At 37.5% G+C, this 12,942-nt stretch overlaps 1 long non-coding RNA gene across 3 annotated transcripts in view; it reads left to right on the top strand.

The window, feature by feature from the left end:
• Positions 1–6,066: 6,066 nt before the first annotated feature.
• Positions 6,067–12,942, top strand: part of LOC308191236 — a 29,275-nt gene continuing 22,399 nt past the window's right edge. For all 3 annotated transcript variants that reach the window (XR_013947829.1, XR_013947830.1, XR_013947831.1), the window contains exon 1: positions 6,067–8,788. This is a non-coding gene — a long non-coding RNA (uncharacterized lncRNA). The remainder of the gene's footprint in view (positions 8,789–12,942) is intronic.

The following is a 12,942-nucleotide window of genomic DNA, read 5'->3' as shown; positions in this document are numbered from 1 at the left end:
ACTATTTTGAAATGCTTGGAGGGGCCCACCAGATATTAACTTAAGAATTATTGGTTGTGGGTAGAAATAGGCTGAAGGCATTTCCTGCTGTGAACGACACTTGGAAGTTCTCTTTTTGCAGTACTGTAGAAAACAACGGCAGAATTTATGCAGCATTCATAGACAGCAGATTTCCCCAGACGCTTCAGAAATGCTGTCAAATTAAAACTGCTCTTCAGTAGGGCTTCATATTTTGTTTTTGTTGGCTGCTTAACAATAACTCAAGTGTGAATGTAAAATGAATCTTATTTACTTGCTGGTGGAAGTGTGGATATTGTGGGACACTGGAGTGATTTTTTTTATATTTATTTCTGTTCTGGTGGAGGTGGTACAGACTTTCCAAATGATAGCTGCTGGAAACACTCTTAATCAGGAACTATGGACACTAACCTAATGAGATCACAAGCAAGCCTCCATCTCTCTCTGACATGACTCATGACCAGAAGCTTTGAAGCCTATATGTTTTCTTTCTCTCATGTATTCAGTTTTATAAATCTTGTCAAACACGTCTATAACCAGGAGATGCAATATAAAAATCTCAGGTTGTATATTCAAGAAGAACTTTTTCTTTTGACTTGTACTTGTGCTGATGACTACACAGAACAGAATATGGATCCAGCTCCTATTTTTACTTACTGAGGTACCTTTCATGTACATAGGCCCATAGGCTCTTAAGGGAGTTTGATGCTACCTGTTCCTAATGGCATTTACACAGCGAGAGAAAAATACTGAGGCTTTCTCAACATCCATGCAAGTCCAGGCAATAGCAGGTGAGAATGACCTAGGTGCCCACTTTCCTTTTTTCTCTGTCAGTTTGTGGCAGGTGTTGGATTATAGCAGTAGGAGGTGAGCAAGGATTTCAGTGAACAACCATAGTGACCAGCTGCTGTAAATGAGCTCACACAAAGGTGTCTGTGTTAACTGTTCTGGGAGGAGCAGACTAATTGCTCTTGAAGGAGGTAGAAAAATGTTTTGAGTCCTGCTCTCTTTTCTTGGCCATCTTTCAGGTAGAGCTTCTATGAGGTGCCTCACTTGCAGGCATCTTATAGTGACACAGGCTTTGTCCTCTCAGATGTTATTCATATTTTCCTTTAAGAGCTCAGAACTGATTGCTTGAAAGCTTTTGAATGTTTGGATCTGAATGTATGTAAGACTGAAAATGGGACTGCATTCTTGTCAAAGGGTGCTGGGAAATGCTAAGTTTTATTAATTAAGCTAACCCTGAATCTAAAATAATTGTTGTAGACTTCTAAATTATTTTTCATTATGGTGAGATATGGGATCAACTAGCCTCACAAGAGAATGGGTACTGTATGGCTGGCTGGCTGCAGAAAAAAACAGAAGGGGCTGCAAAAATCTGAAAGGTTGATTTAATGATGTAGCAATTGCTTGAAGAACAAGCAAGTCAGTCTCCAAAATCCTTTTCCTTCTGTTTGAAGACTGAGAAAAGGAGGGATTGTCCTCTTTCTGTATGTCCAAACATTTTAATGTACATGAGATAACAAATTCTACCTCATAACTTTTAACTGTAGCTGAAAGTGTAACTTCATCTGGCTTATGTTAATGAGAATGGTGTATTATATATATATTATATAATATATATATAATATATATATTATGTTAATGAGAATGGTGTATTGGGTTTGGCAGAATCCACATCTATCCCCATCAGAGTACAAAGCTCCACTAAAGACTGACTTGCTTTTTCACTAAGCCTAAGAAATATATGAATATTTTATTAATCTTAAAGCATTCAGTGTATGCAAGGAATAAGATGCTTAACATAATTCAAGTTGGGTGTACTACTGATTTTTGGTATACTAGCTGATTTGCACAGGGAAATCAAGCCCACTTTCATTGGTCTGTATCAATTTGCATCACACTAAGCAGAGGAAGAAAGTCATTGGTAACATTAGTACGACTTCTAAGAAATTGTTAGAATTTACTTGACTTTAGGGATTAGCATGGATTTAGATTTGGTTGCTCCTAAACTTGGAAATAACAGAACCTTTCTTTTTCAAAGTACAGAGAGGAAAAAAAAATACTTCCTAAGCTCTACCATAACACTGAAAAAGATATTCGTGATTAAGAAATGCACATCAACACCTTGTGTAGAAGCTGTATTGATTTTAACCGAATGGGAAAATGTTTCTTTTATTACACAGAAGTATTACATTTGCAGAAGAGAGGGGGAGAGGGGATGATTGACTGACAATAGGCAAATTTAGCTTCTGTCTCTGGTTGTAAGTAGGACATAATAATTCTTTAAGTTATGGAGCAGCTGGAGAGTATTTCACTGGAAGCTATTCTAACCAGTGACCAGAATGGTCTGCATGGGCCCCTTATCTGTCCCAAATCTCAACATGTGATCAAGCCCACTCAATAAAGTGTTCAGATGTATTGGAGTTTGCTTGACCACAAGCCTCACTAGGAAAGCAAAAGGATTCCTTTGTTTTTTTGGAGTCTTTTTATCAGGACCTTACAGAACCTCAAGCAGGATCTACTATAGTATTTGCAAATGTGGAAGGGAATGAAGCCTGATGTGCTGCATATTTTTAAAGAGTTAACAAACTGACATATGTTTATACTTACTACTGATAATCTTTCTTTGGAAAACGTGTCTAGCTTCTTAAATGTAAAAAATTGGCATCCTATATGACATAAATTGAATTTGAAAATGGCATTTGATAAATATAAATATATGTATATATATATCCTACTGGTTGTATATGATCGCTTTATTATGTTTGATAAGAATGAAAAGCCCAAAGATTTGACAGTCCCAGAGCCTGGCATGTAAAAATGAAATTCCTGAATGTAAATTAGACAGATTAAACTATCCTTTAAAAGACCCTTGAAGGAGAAAAGTATGTATTTAAAATCCAATAAAATTCAGACCTCCTTCAAATGGCTTAAAATGAGGTCCAGAATGCTTACTAAGTAGGAAATCTACTGTTTTTGATTTAATAAAAAATGTTATAGTCTAATGTAAAAAAAATCCTGTCACTGTATTCACCTTGCAGAAAAAATATGAAACCATATGGAGAAGCATATTTCCACAAATGTATTCCAATTCAGGACAAAGTAACTGTAAGTTCTATTTAGTAATCAGACAATGGCAAATTGCTTGAATTTCTCTATAAGTATTAAAAGAAAATAATTTCAAATAGTGTATGATACCTCCTAAGCAATGCATTGAAAATAATGTGCTTTTGGTAGAAATTCTGAATGGATGTCTTAATAATTTTGTATAAGGTAGAGGTGTCATAAGTAGAGATGAAGTATTTTTATGTTATTAAGTTGCATATATTATTGGCTCTGTGGGTTAAAAAAAAAAAGGCACAAAAGAGCCTTTGTTATACTCTCTGTAGAGCTATTTATACATTGTGACTTACTGTGTCCAAGGACTGCTTCCTGCTTCCGTTAAAAAGTAGTCCCTCCAAATAAAATAAAAGCCATAAACCCTGGCATTACTCAAGTCCTGTCTATTGAAACAACAACAAAAAATCACACATGATTTTGCATTGCCTATATAGAATATGCTCTCTTGAGTTTACTTAAATACAGTTCCAGATGAAGCATACTGTGAAAGTGATGCCTTCCATACCTAAAGCAGCAGAAAGACTTTTTTGTTGTTGTTACTTTAAAAATAATGATGGGCCAAGCCATCAGGTGCATCTACAGGGTATAGCTGAAGCTGGGGAGGAATGCAGCAGTTCCAGTCACTGTATAGACCATAAGGTCTCTAGGCAGCTACTACTCTTTTTTTTCCTGGGCTTGAACTTTTCTTGGGGTGAGACTTGACGCATGCTTTGGTTTTACTAAAGGACTAATGCAATAGTACAGTATTAATGATATCTGTCTCTGCACATCTGTTGTCCTTCTCCCCATCCCCATGATCAATCAAAGCAGCTTAGGTAGGTGGTGCAATTTAAAACAATACTTGTCCTCTAAAATTGTGCAACCAATTCTCGCTGCCTAATACTTGTTCTGTCAGACCACTTCTGTTTTCTCCTCTGTGCCTTCAATATCTTTCAGTCTGACATGTGACAGTTTTTCCATGTGCCTGACAAAGTACTTGAAAGGTACTTTGTGAAAGGAGGAAATTGTGTCCCAGACGGGCAGACCTAGTGGAGGCTAAGTTGTAGCTGGGGGTTTTCATTTACTGGGCTTAGGGCATGGTGTGGAGCATTGCCCTTTTCTCTTTCTCTTTAAATGCCATGTGCCCAATGCTGTGCCCCTCCCAGGTGGGCATGGAGGGCCATGGAGGAAGAAGCATTGTACTGTGCTGTGCAATGTGGCCTCACTTGCAGGGACATGCAGAGGAGGAACCAATGCCCAAGTCCCACTGACTGCTCAGACTTGACAGACCTATCTGTTTTTAGGTAGCCTTGGAAACATCTTTGACCTGTGTGGCCAGGAGCAATAAAGCTGGCTACACTGGCTAAACCTTTTCTTCATGAAAAGGTGACCTCCCACCAGATGCCCTCATCTGGACAGGATAAGGGTCAGGATCAGGCTATGCATTGCTCTGCCTGCACTCCCAGGTACTAACTGTAAATCCCTCCATGGTTAATTCATCACAATCATCTCTTTTCCAACTGCTGTAAGGCAGCAGCTCTTTCCCTCATATTTGGATATTTGGATGTGCTCACTAGTGAGTTTCATTTCAATTTAGTGACATTTTTAAAGATTATATGCCAGGTTCCCCGAATAGTTCTAGGGAGAATAATTTTTCTTATCTTAATCATGTTGGGCAATAACCCTACTCTAGAAAGATATGAGAAAAATCTCCTCCTTACTTACAAAAACTAGTGCTCAGAATTAGCACAAATAAGAATTCCTAAAAAGTCAAATTTAGGAAAGTTTCTCTGAAAATTTTCAGTATAGTGTAAAAATCTTTTGTATGATTCCAACTAACTTTTATTGTAGTTTTCTTATTAGATAGAAGGAAATTCCATTGTCCTACAGTTCCCAATCTTGCTGCCCATCTTGGGAAGTTTTAAATTCGATAGGATAAATGTATGTTTCCTCTCTGTATATCACCAAATAAAGAAAGAATTTGCTGCCTCATCTGTATTTCTGTACATTTTTTCCCAATATACTCAATTTGGCATTTGATTTTTCTGTCTGTCATTCTGTAGTGTGCCACATGGTACTGATTCACTTTTTCCATGTGAGGAATAATCTTAGTAGACAACAATTATTGGTGTGAATGGCAACAAAGTGAAAATGTGAACCATTTAACTGCATCCAACCTTTGTGTACCTACAGGAACATATGGGTCTTTGTCCCAAGAACACCTTCAAGTCTCTCATTTTAAAAGTATTAATAACATTTTTGGAATAATTTTCATGGAATTAGTATTGTTGTGTTTTGAAGTTAAATCAGAATTTAGCACAATCTCTGAAGAGCCTTGATTCTTTTACACACAATTTTGTACCATGGAAAACAGATTCCATTTAACGAAAACCTACCATTGACATTGAAATGCCCCACTGATATTTAAAGAAATTACTTCAGTAAGGAGAAGGGAAAAATGATTCTGGTTATATTTATATTCTCTACTTTTTAATGACAGCTTCTAATACTGTTCCCATGCTTAAATAACAAAGCAAACTTAAACTTTAATTTTCATCACAATATTTTATTCACAGATTTTTTTTACCCATTTTAGGAAGATAATAATACACATACACAGACTTATTTCAAGTCAGCAGTAGGGTTTACACAATCAAAAGTTCTGGTGAGTCTTGACAAATTAAGCTAGATACTGTGCAAGTTTCCTGAGCAGGATGTAAGGAATAATTCAAAGAGTGCTCTATTCAGATCTACTATTTTTGCAGTCAAACTTTACAATTATTATGTAGCAAGTTATTTTTTAAAATTATATGGAAATAGCTTTTATTCATGCTCTTATGCATAAATACTGAAGCTCCTGGTTATTTTTTCCTTGTCAAGTTGAGCTCCCAATAATGTGAATGGAAGTTCAGCTTTAGTAACGATAGAGTAATAAAAACTGGATCCGGATCTCAAGATTTGGCACATGGACACTAGATCTATTAAGTCATCTTGTCCATACTCCTGCCAATGCAGAATTGTTCCCTTCAGCATAATCTCCAGTGCCTTATTCAGTCCAATTTTAAATGACTTGGGTGAAGCGGTTTCCATTACTTCATTTGGTTGAAGTATTACTTATTCCACAGACTAATATAATGCTTTTCAAGCTGCTTCATTCTCATGGATCACTTCCCAATCCCAACATTTCCCCCAGACATACGAGTATGAGTAAGGGTAAGGAAAATGTGTGTAGAGTATAAAGGCCAAAAGGAAAAAGTGGCACAAAGTCCTTCCCCTCACTCCATTTTTTTATAATGTCTTTCTCCTTGCTTCATATTTCTAATGTCTGCCTCTTCACTCTTGCCAGTGAGACTTGGACCAAACATCCTGAGAAACTGATCCACTGTGAATTTTTCCCCATTTTTCTGTATGTGAATCATTCCAAAACAGTCTGTGAGGTTCCACACCCCTCCCCCCCCGCCTTACTCCCTCTATTCTCTATTATATCTTATGTTTATTTTCCTCTGTATTTTATTTATTTTTAGTAAGCCACTGATTTTGCAACTTAATGCTGACTCTTTATTACTCATCGCATGCCACTTACCACTAAAGAAATTATTCTGATTAGAAGGAAATTTTTATAGAGGCTCCAAGGAGTGTATTTTTTGCAGGTGAATGTGTGTTTAATAAAAATGACATTTTACAAATTATCAGGTATTTAAAAAACAAAAACAATTGGAATAGTAGACAAGATTGATGCAAAAATCACTGAGAAAGTGAGCAAGTTTTTGTGGGTCCTGTTTTCTAGTGTATTGCATGTACACAGATAGCCAAGGTTTTAAATCATTTTGCATGCAAAACAAGGTTGAAATATTTGGTGTTGTAACTGAAATTCCATGCTAAGATCTTTGTTTCACTTTTCAGCTATACACAGTAGATGTTGCAAGAACAAAGTCTGAATTTGGCTCTTATTGAGATGTAGAAATTCAACAGCAGGAAATAATCTTCCTTGAAAGAAACCCCTATTTCCGTCCTCTTTTTTTTTTTTTATTTTTTATATATCCTTTAGTAGCTGATCACTTAAAACAGGTGCTGTAATTCATGATTGGACATTAAACATTTACGATGGATGGTGTCTGTGTTTAGAGACAACTTTATGTACCAGTGCTTGTAAGACACTTCCTCTCAGGAATCAAATGGAAATAAAATCATATAACACTCTGGCAGATTATAGATTCAAATATTACAGCTGCTTGAATTATTCATTGGAATTCAATTAGTTAATTTTCATATATGTAATTATTCAGAAATGAAACTTGATCCCTATGAAAATGTTCTTTATACAGAAATGGTCAATAAAAGCAGTCAAAAAAGGATGCCACATGGGCACAAACATGCCTGAGTCTCATATGCTACTCATACTGCCCAGCTTTCTCAGCTGTGACACCTAGAATGGAAACATCTAGAAGAAGATGCAATTTGTTTAAGAGGTGGAGCATGCCAAGGCAAGGCTGGCCAAGCTGGGAAGAAAGTGAGGGTAGGGTGCTGAGGCAATGGTGAGAAGTGGTGCTTGCACACCAAAAAGCCTTACTGCCTGCTGCCTTGTATGACTAATTCAGGTTCTCAGACAGAAATCAGTGCTATGAACTACTAACAGTTACCATCCCCGTGAGTCTGCTCCAAGCAGAACAACTAGTGTCACAGGGATGTATTCACTTTTACTGGTTTACAAGTAATTTTCTTTACTGAGATGTCCATATTTGCCTCCAGAAAAGATAGCATCTGTGACTTCAGCTATGTAGATGAGTGTCCCCATTCAGTCCAGACCACACTGTAATAACTGCAATCAGACACTATTTTAATGACATGGTGACCTTTTAGAGAAATCCATCTATAAGCAGTGATTGGATGTCCTACATAACTGACCCATGGCGTGGTTGCATCCACATGGCTGTGCAGCCCTTTTCCCTGCTCATATGCATCTGCACATATTTCTGTGTTTTGATGATTGCACACTGGTAAAAAGCTACCTGTTTTGAGGAGCTTGTAATGCAGAGAAAAATCAAACATTTCCAAGGTAAAGACACACATGAATTTTGAAAGGCTTCCTGCACCATATAGACTTTCTTTCACTGCTGCAAAGTGTCTGTGGAAGAAGGCAAGCCATTTACGCTGCGTTTACTGCACTCCCACGCTCCTGTGCAAATAGAAGAGTTTGCCTTTCCCCTTTCAGCTGTGGTCAGCTATGCTCTGTTGCAGGAATTCTTAAGATCAATAGTGTGGACTCCAAAAGGAGTCAGTCAGTTCCCTCCAAAAGTCACCTTTCTGTGTGTTGAGCCTGTACTAATGTACGTATTTCTCTGCAGGGCTTTTGGCTTACTTCAGTGCTGTTTTCATGTGATCTTGCTATCACTTTGGTTTGCTGGCAGAGTGAGCTTGTTTGTACCTGAAGAGTATCTTGCAGAGACAGAACTGTAGTGAAATGCTTTGATAGCTGGACACGTTTTGGCTGCTAGGCCCAGCCTCTGCTGGTTGTCGTAACACTTTGAGTAGCTGAGTCCTTCCAGCTGATAGTGATAGTTTCAGCTGTCACATTAAACCTGCAGTAACTCCTTTGGGTGCAACAGGTGTAGCTTCAACTGCCAGCAGCTGGACATATTTGACTTTCCTCCTCCAGAAGACTGCATAGGTGAGCACCTATCTTTCTTGTCCTTACTCTGGGTAGATAAAGTTTATATGACTATAAAATATCTAGAATGGAGAACAAAAATCAGCTTAGATTCAAATGCTTTGTCTGGAATATAAAAGAACTTTTATAATGAACCATGAAGAGAACTAGATATATTGAGCAAGTTCTCTAGTAGTGAACCTAGTGCCAAATATTTAAAGTTTCTTTAACACATTTTTTTTCTTTTAATTTAAGTTAGATATTTAAGAAGGTCCTTTACATTTTAGTCCCAATACTCATAGGAGACAGACAGAACATCCACAAACCCATTTTTTTTTTCCCCAACACATAATATAAATGATCTGCTATTCTAAGGACAAAAAGCTATGAAACAAAAATGGGATATCACCCAAGAAAAAATTTGAGAAGCAAATAGAACCTGGAAAAGAGAGAACACAGGAAAACAAGACACAATACAGAAGGTATCTCATGTAGGAAACATTACATCCCCCTTCTGAAGACAGATATCGTCAAACCTGCTATTATCAAAACAAAAGCTTCTTTGACCATAATTGGTCATAAAGACATTGGGTCCTTTTCAGGCTAGCCCTGTGTTAAGCTGATGTCTGGGTTATTCTGACTTTTTCATCAAAACAGATCACACCATTGGGAAGTTTGTTCAAAAAATAAAATCAATTATATACTGTTAGGGCCTCCCAAGATCCCACTCCCTGGGAGAGTAAGCATATGGGAGGAAGGGTGGGGGGCTGGACAACAGCCAGATCTGTCCCCATACTGGTGTACTACCATCAGAATATGGATTTGGTTAAACATGCTTTCGGAGCAAAACTCACATAGAGGGCTTTTTAAAGTCCCAAGTCATTTAAAGGTCCAGAAGACAAACCCTTAGCTGTAAAGCACATTCCTATCTACTCTGAAATTACTCAGGGTATTGCCATGGCCTGTGTTCATTCTAGACATTAGATATGCACTTACCTGTCCCTGAACCAGGGTGAATAAAGACAAGCTTTCAAGCATTATTACCTAGGGTGTAATTAAATGCTATCCTCAGCTGAAGGAACACAATACATTCACAGGACATTCACTTCCCATGGTCTAGCTTGCTAACAACTGTTGACTGATATCTAGTAGCACAGGCAGAGAGGCTGGCAGGTTTTCACAGATAACTAAAAGAAATATGGTATGGTATACAGTATGGTTTTCATCTGATTAGATACAGAGTAGTTACTGCTTTATTTTTCTAATTTTTTTTCTATATAATTTGTGTAAGTATAGAAAACATAAGCCAGGCCAACTTACAAGAATATTTTTAGAGGCCTTTAAGAAATAACCCAAAACAACCCAAACCAAACCAAAACTAACAACAACCTCCTGAGTGTATTCATACTGAGATCTGGAATGCTGTAAAATCACTATGCAGAGCTCTGGCAGGAAGCCCACTGCTGAGCAATGTACTGCAAAGGAGCTGAATATGTTGCTTTGTGTTTGCTTCACGAAGTTCTAGAGTACTTTGCAACATTCTTTGTCATGATGCACAAACTGAAGACCCAAAATATACAAAGGAGGGTAGAAAACTGCAGCAGACAAAAAAAAAAAAAAGGCATTTATGAACTCTGTGGAAGTCTCCTTGGAGCTCAAGAGTCTTAGAATTCTCCTTTTCACTAAAGGAAAATTAGACTTCTTTGGACCAAAAATATGGAAGTCATCCTTACCTCATTGTGTTCTCTAGAATATGCAGACCTGAACTTCAGGAAAGTTTTTTAAACATCCTGCTCCAGATGACAGCGAATCTGAGTGACTCTTAAAAGCTATGGAGGTTATACAATGCATTTATTTGCCTTACTACCCTGAAAGAAGCAATGTACTTCAGTGAAGCATTTGCTTTCACCTAAGTCCAGCTATGTCATTTATGGCCACTGTGCTTTTGGCTTGCTATTGAGGTTGCTGCGCTATGGGCAGGAGGTTTAGAGAACAAACAGGAACCTTTGTTTCCCTTCATTTATGGAAAAGAAAACAAGGCAGAAGGAGGAATGCTGAGCAGCTGCCTGAAAGCTGCTTTGTTTCAGCTTCATTGCTCCATGATGCCTGAATTATTTTTTGATAAAGTATTTTGTATATTGGAAGAAAGCATAGAACTACAGTAATAAGCATTTCTATTTAGAATTTATGCTGTCTATTGACTAGAGACAATAAGGCAAATTCTAGTAAGCAGATGCTGTGCTCTTTGAAAAAGGGCACTGAAATCTGATACAGTACCTAATAGTGGAATTAACAGCAAATATGATAAGGCAAATGCACTGTTGTCAAACTCTGCTTAACAGCTATTTCATCATGCAGAGAGCAAAGAAATCATGACAGTACAACACAGTGGCAGCATGAGTATCTGTCTCATTTAACGTCATGCTATTGTTGTCAGTTGGGAGAGCAGTTACTCAGTTTGGTGCTCTCCACTGAATATCCAGGATCATTTGAAGTCGGTGGAAATGTGAGTGCTTGTAGTGTCTGTTTTTTACATTGTAGTGTTCTGCAACCTTAAAAACAGATGTCTGAAATAGTTTATTGTGCTTTTCCTCAAATATTATACAACACCGGTATGTGCAGAGCACAAAGGATTACCTCAGCAGCATTGTGTAAGTCTTTGTCTGTAGTTTATAGTCTCTGTGATGTATTGTACGTAAATCTTTTTATGGGACTGGGAAGGGATGGTAGCCTAAGTAAAATTAAACACTGTACTATGCAAAAGTTTTAGAGTTCTCCTGCTCTGTAAATGGACACACTGAAGACACAAAAATAGAAAGACTTTGGAAATAGTTTTCATCAAATAATTTTGACCCATGGAAGCATTTTACACTAGACCACATAAGAAGATGTTGGTTTTGGTGCTGGCAATAAAAGGACTAATTTTCCCAAGGGATAGAATAAACATTCTCTCCATTATCTCACATTTTGAAATTTAAATGGGGAAAGCTTAGATACTTTTATCTTCTTTTCTCATAGTTCCTACATCACTTTCTTCCGTGAAAGACAGTGAAAGTTAGAGTACCAAGGTGGCTACAGTTCAAAAAGCACTAGATGTTTCCAAGAGAAATCAGTGACCTATTATAATGTTTTGTTCAGGCATCTGTACCATCGTTCAGTATGATACATACTTGTCTTCATGCCTGAAGAATTGTGCCAACAGTAAGCCCTTATAGTGGATAAGGAAGCATGCTATTTCTCTATAGAAAAATGCTGATCCAATCTGTCTAATTTACAGCTTGATTTAATGGTCAGATCCCTGGTGGAGATTATCAAAGTATTGTAATAACATGGAACCAATCATTATATAAACCAGGCTGTGGCTGCTTACATTTAAAACCACTGAACACCAGGACATGATGGAAATCGGGTGCTAAGGACAAGATTTGCAATGATGTAGACAGCACATCTGAAAATCACAGCAAAGGAGCTACACAAGGGTTATTTGAAAGACATTGGAGATCATGAAGCAGAAATCCATGGACTCATTCCCTTGGTTTCTTTTTTTCCTAGAAGAATACCTTTACTGGTAGCTGGGGAGTCATACAGCTGTTTGGTCTCCTGCTGTCATCTGATGAATCTCATGCTGATACATCTTTAAATGAAGAGATAGAAATACACAGAGTTTCTTTAGCTGGTCCGCTTGCTAAAAGATAGAATACATAATTTGGAGGTATAACAGATTAGGAAAACATTTTTCACGAGGTGTCCTGTGCTTTGGGAACAACATAAACATTGAACTATATACAAAATAATAAATTTTCTTTCCAATAAAGATGGCCTTGGCTCTGTGCCTTGTGAGGAGTTCAGTCTTGTGCCAAATTTATGTATTTTAGAGAGCAATGATAGGCTGAAGTGGCACAGTGAGGTCTAGGTACAAACAGATCTTGTGTGGCTTAGCTCTGTGAAGATGGCAGCATTCTGAGAGAGGCACAGTAACAAAATCAGGAGTGTATAAAACTTTCCTGTTGAAGCTGTAGGTGTCTAAGTTCTTCTTAAATTTATGTAATATATCATAGGCTAAATTCAGTAAAAGATTAGGGGATTTCTTGCATGGAACTGAGCCACATGAATCCTGAAGACTGTCTCTTCCATAGTGACATCTAACCCTAAAACTGCCTAAATTCAAGTGGCCT

This window comes from Anser brachyrhynchus, assembly GCF_964034855.1.
Source record: "Anser brachyrhynchus genome assembly, chromosome: 2".
Taxonomy (NCBI): Eukaryota; Metazoa; Chordata; class Aves; order Anseriformes; family Anatidae; genus Anser; species Anser brachyrhynchus.
Note: the sequence above shows the minus strand (reverse complement) of the source record. Positions and strands in the feature narration are given on the sequence as shown.